Consider the following 6,065-nt stretch of genomic DNA (forward strand, 5'->3'; position numbering starts at 1 on the left):
CTGCAGCTAGTGGCGGACCATTTTGGGTTGAGATTGAGGTCCTCCAGGGTGGCGGAGCGTCAGATTGAGATCATGGCTCAGCTCATGGCCAGAGAGGAGGCTTCCGAGGAAGGACCGCCCCAGGTACCTGCCAGTGTTGGTAGGAACCGGAGCGATGAAGGTAGCAGTACATAAGAACATAAGAACAAAGGTAACTGCAGAAGGCCTATTGGCCCATACGAGGCAGCTCCTATTCTATAACCACCCAATCCCACTCATATACTTGTCCAACCCGTGCTTGAAACAATCGAGGGACACCACCTCCACCACGTTACGCGGCAATTGGTTCCACAAATCAACAACCCTGTTACTGAACCAGTATTTACCCAAGTCTTTCCTAAATCGAAACTTATCCAATTTATAACCATTATTTCGTGTTCTGTCTTGTGTTGATATTTTTAATACCCTATTAATATCCCCCCTGTTATGTCCATTCATCCACTTGTAAACCTCTATCATGTCAACCCTAACTCTTCGCCTTTCCAGTGAATGCAACTTAAGCTTTGTAAATCTTTCTTCATATGAAAGATTTCTAATTTGGGGAATTAACTTAGTCATCCTACGTTGGACACGTTCAAGTGAATTTATATCCATTCTATAATACGGCGACCAAAACTGAACTGCATAATCTAAATGGGGCCTAACCAGAGCAAGATATAGCTTAAGAACCACACCAGGTGTCTTGTTACTAACGCTTCGATTAATAAATCCAAGTGTCCTATTCGCCTTATTACGAACATTCATGCATCGATCCTTTTGTTTTAAATTCTTACTAATCATAACTCCCAGATCCCTTCCGCAATCCGACTTTGCAATCTCAGCACCATCTAGCTCGTATCTTGTAACTCTATCATCATTACCTAGCCTCAGAACTTTACATTTATCAGCATTAAACTGCATTTGCCAATCATTTGACCATTTCAAAACCCTATCTAGATCAACTTGAAGTGATAGTGAGTTCTCCTCCGAATTAATTCAGTAGGGGATCCAGCAGTAGTAGTAGGAGAAGCATGAAGCTAGAGATGATGAAAATGTAGCTGAAGCGGGAGGAGCGCGAAGCTCAGCTGAAGCGTGAGGAGCGCGAAGCTCAGCTGAAGCGAGAGGAGCATAAGCGCGAAGCTCAGCTGAAGCGAGAGGAGCGTGAGCGCGAAGCCCAGCTGAAGCGAGAGGAGCGTGAAGCCCAACTGGAGCGGGAGGAGCGTGAAGCCCAGCTGAAGCGGGAGGAGCGTGAGGCTCAGCTGAAGCGTGAGGAGCGCGAAGCCCAACTACAATGGGAAGAAGGAGAAAGACAACTGCGACAGGAAGAAATAAAAGCGAAGAAGGAGGTTGAGATAGGCAACATTTGCAAATTTGCCGATGATACGAAAATCGGTAGGGAAATTAATTCGGAGGAGGACTCACTATCACTTCAACTTGATCTAGATAGGGTTTTGAAATGGTCGAAGGATTGGCAGATGCAGTTTAATGCTGATAAATGTAAAGTTCTGAGGTTAGGTAATGATGATAGGGTTACAAGATACGAGCTAGATGGTGTTGAGATTGCGAAGTCAAATTGCGAAAGGGATCTGGGAGTTATGATTAGTAAGAATTTAAAACAAAAGGATCAATGCATAAATGTTCGTAATAAGGCAAATCGGACACTTGGATTTAATAATCGCAGCGTTAGTAACAAGACACCTGGTGTGGTTCTCAATCTATATCTTGCTCTAGTTAGGCCCCATTTAGATTATGCAGTTCAGTTTTGGTCGCCATATTATAGAAAGAATATAAATTCACTTGAACGTGTCCAGCGTAGGATGACTGAGTTGGTTCCCCAAATTGGAGGTCTTTTATGTGAAGAGAGATTGGCGGGGCTTGGGTTGCATTCACTGGAGGGGCGAAGAGTTGGGGGTGACATGATGGAGGTTTGCGGGTGGGTGGATGTACATAGCAGGGGGGATGTTAATAGGGTGTTGAGGGTATCAACACAAGACAGAACACGAAGCAGTGGGTATAAATTGGATAAGTTTAAATTTAGGAAAGACTTGGGTAAATACTGGTTCAGTAACAGGGTTGTTGATTTGTGGAACCAATTGCCGCGTAACATTGTGGAGGTGGGGTCCCTCGATTGTTTTAAGCATGGGTTGGACATGTATATGAGTGGGATTAGGTGGTTATAAATAGGAGCTGCCTCGTATGGGCCAACAGGCCTTCTGCAGTTGCCTTTGTTCTTATGTTCTTCTTATGAGATGCGTCGGGCAGAGCGCAGGCTGCCCTCAGTGTCGGCTCGGCGGGATGACCCCAAGGTCCGGGAACGTGACCTACCAACCTTTGACCCTCTAGAGGCCGAAGCTTTCTTCGACCACTTTGAGAGGATAGCGACATAGAAGGAATGGCCGGAAGAGGATTGGGCTGCGTTAGTGCAGAGTAGGTTGACTGGTGAGGCCAGGGAAGCCTATAACATGTTGGATCTTGAGGAATGTGCCGTTTACGACATGATCAAGAAAGCTGTGCTCCAATCGTATCGACTAACCCCGGAGGTTTACAGGAAACGCTTCCGTGAGTGCACAAGGGCTTCCGGAAGGTCGAATGCTGAAACTGCTCGGGACATGGAGCGCAAGTTCCTGCAATGGCTGAAGGCTGAAGAGGTGGAGACGATCGAGGAGCTGAAGCAATTGATGGTGATGGAAAGATTTATGTCAATGCTCCATCCAGAACTAAGAGTCAGGATCAAGGAGGCTGGTATTAGAGAACTTAAGGTCGCTGCAGACAGAGCCGACCTACTGGAAAAGGCACTACATCTCGAGATGGAGGGGACCGCCTAGGCGCTTGCCTTACCCAAGGTTTGGGGGAAACTTCAAGAGTTCAGGAGTTGTATACTAAGGGAAGGGAAGGGAATTATCAGGGGGGGGGGGGGAAGTGCAAGGCCATTACGATTATATAGCACTTGGAAGGGGTCAGGATAAGGATTTGGGACGAGACGGGGAGAAGGAATGGTGCCCCAATCACTTGGACGATCAGGGATTGAACGCAGACCTGCATGAAGCGAGACCGTCGCTCTACCGTTCAGTCCAAGTGGTTGGGGGGAGGGGCGAGGACGGGTGGAGACTCTCCCAAGGATAGTGCACACAGTGAGGTGAGTCGGTCCAAGAGTTCAGGGGAACAGGTAGTAGTAGGGTTGACACCCCACAGACGAATTTTTTTTTTCTGGGAGAAAATTCGTGTCTGTGGCACAGGGTTTTCAGGTAAATTTAGAAATTCGTGTTTGTGAGCCAGGGTTTTTCAGGCGAATTTGGGCAGTCACAGATTTGGAATTAGGGGATTCTTATGAGAAAGATAATTTCCGAGACTTTAGAAGTTTGTTAAAAGTTCTTATAATGAAAATAATTTCCGAGACTTAGAAGTTTGTTAAGGGCTTATGGGAGAAATTCTAATATCATATGTAGCGCTTTAGGGTTTCCAGGAGAACTCTACGGACATATTTTACATGTTTTCAACTTACAAATATCGTCTATGTAAGCCTTAGTTATTCATGTAAATTTAGAAAATCACCAGTGTAAGTCAGGGTTTTCAGGTATCATACCTCACATCACCTCCCTCCCCCCTTACCTCGCAATCTCTCGCGTCACCTTTATTTACCTTAGGCCCGGCCAGCCAGACGCTTCTTGTAGGTCGCCTCTTATCATATCTTATCTTCTCCATAATATCTGGACCGTCCCTCCTCTCTCTCTCTCCTCTTCATATTATTCTCTCTCTTCCTATTTTTTCTGACATACTAATGTTTTATTCCTTTTTCATTAACCAGTCAGTTTTATACAAATCAACCGAAGCATCTCAATGTAACCTTTAATACTGAAACTGCCTCAGAGACTAACTAAGCTGGCCCCGGCTACCTGCCCCAGGCTATCTGCCCGAGGCAATCATCACCTGATTACCTGCCCAGACATCTACCAGTCATTGTCAGCGTTCGCCACCGTAATAATTTATATATATATATACATTAGGCGTTAATAAAACTTATTTATTTATTTATAATTTATTTAGTCATCTAATTCATAGTTTACACAATTTATAATAAAAGAGTTTATTCCCAGTATTTGCCAATCATTCTCGCTATTAATAAAACAGCCAAACGCTCACTCAGGGGCACACTATCGTTATTACGCTCATTCAGGGGCCCCCTCAGATTGCCTAAGTCTCAGAGGCCTACACTTTCAGTCAACATTCAATCTTCATCCTGTTCACAAGGTTCCCCCAGTCTAGTCATATCATCATGTCAGTGTGTCCTCTGTGCCTGTCTCCTCTCAACAACGAAATCGTGCATGTGTGTCAAACTCAGTGTTTAACATGCCTAGGTGAAATGTCTATCAACGCTCTTCAAGAATGCAGACTGTACTGTATAGGATGCAACGGGCCTACACCGCCGGGGCATTTTGACGTAACCTGTGCCAGCTGTGGACAACTCTATTGTGCACATCGTAAGTACCTCTTTTTCTCGCACATTCAATAAACTTTCAAAGAAAATATATATCTGAAACATATATACATACATACAGACAGTCAATTTATATATATTATTCTTATTTCAGTTCATGGTTCTACTTCCTGCCCGTACTGTCGTTGGTCCGTTAACCGAGAACCTCCCACCGATGCCAGAAACGTCATTGAACCTCCACCCAAACGCCGTCGCATCATAAATAACCGTACGTTTTCACAATAATTTTCGTAATTTAAAAAGTTAATAATTGTATATTTTAACAAGTGTATAAACAAGTAATAAGTACTCATACAGAAAAATGTTTCCATTACAGGAGTTCCTATTCGTGATCAAGAGAATCTCATACTTGGTGGAATCAACATCCCAGCTCGTAAGTAATATTATTATTTATCTGTAATTCAGTTTTTCCTCTTATTTAGACTTTTTGTTTTTCCTCTTAATAATAAATCCTCTTATTTACACGATATTTTCCTCTTAAAGTTACAAACATTGTTTTCCTATTAAGGTTTTCAAATCCTCTTAATGTTTTCAAATTTGCTTTCCTCTTAATGTTTATTCATTGCTAATATTATATTACAGAATCGCCCCTGGATTCAACCCAACCCTCTGAGTGGAGCACGCCTGTACGCAGTCAACCCCAGCTGTCCCAGGAGCTAGAAGAAGATGCACCAGACGGCAACCAGCAGGCATCCTCAGATGAAGAAGAAGAAGAAGACAATCAACTCCCTGTTCACGACATATCAGATGAAGAAGTCAACGCTCCAGATTCCCCAGAGGTACTTAACTTAGATAACGTTGTTCCGCGAGTGTTAGAAGTCATACGCCATTTCGAAGGATCATTCTCAAGACATTCGTTCTCCATTCCCGGTCATTTAGACGCCGACCCCAGCTTATATATAAATAGGTATAGGGAATTTTTTATAGAATATATAGACAATCAGTTCAGACAAATACAGGAAGAATTCCCTCCCTCATTTCATATTTACCCTGATGTAAGCCTAATTTTGCAAAAACTTAATCATGCCGACGATCAATATGAAATATTAGATGAAGTATTTTCAATTAGAGGCGAAACTCAGACTGTTACACAGGAAGAGGTGGAAGTTCTTGTAAATTCATGGGTTGACGAAATGTCTGCTAAAATTGACGAATGCCTAAAAAATGTCCAATCCTCAAGTGTAGGAATTCATTCCATGTCAGGCTTTGCCATTAATTTTTCATATATTCGCCACCCTATGCGCCTTGGATCTTACGTACCATATCCTGCAAAATTAAGGGGTAAAGAAACAGTATTTAATCCTGAAAGTGAAGGAGATGAGTGTTTGTTACAGTGCATTGCGGCGTATAAAAACTTAGCATTGGGCAGGACCCTGGATAACGTTAGAAAGAGTTACAAAAACCTTCGATGGTGTAGAAGATTCGTAGTATGGGCAGATGAAATCAGATTCCCCGTATCATTTGATAACCTTAAGAAAATAGAGAAGCTTAACAAAATTTCTATTTATATTTATACAGTAACTCATGAAAGTAACAGATACTATCTTAGTTT

General features: G+C 43.0%; 1 long non-coding RNA gene across 1 annotated transcript; it reads left to right on the top strand.

The window, feature by feature from the left end:
- The first annotated feature begins 4,605 nt into the window (after positions 1-4,605).
- Positions 4,606-5,395, top strand: LOC138358334 (uncharacterized). Its single transcript, XR_011225334.1, has 3 exons — positions 4,606-4,721; positions 4,830-4,886; positions 5,096-5,395. It is a non-coding gene; the product is annotated as an uncharacterized lncRNA (long non-coding RNA).
- Positions 5,396-6,065: the final 670 nt, after the last annotated feature.

This window comes from Procambarus clarkii, chromosome 83, assembly GCF_040958095.1.
Source record: "Procambarus clarkii isolate CNS0578487 chromosome 83, FALCON_Pclarkii_2.0, whole genome shotgun sequence".
In the NCBI taxonomy this organism is placed as follows: domain Eukaryota; kingdom Metazoa; phylum Arthropoda; class Malacostraca; order Decapoda; family Cambaridae; genus Procambarus; species Procambarus clarkii.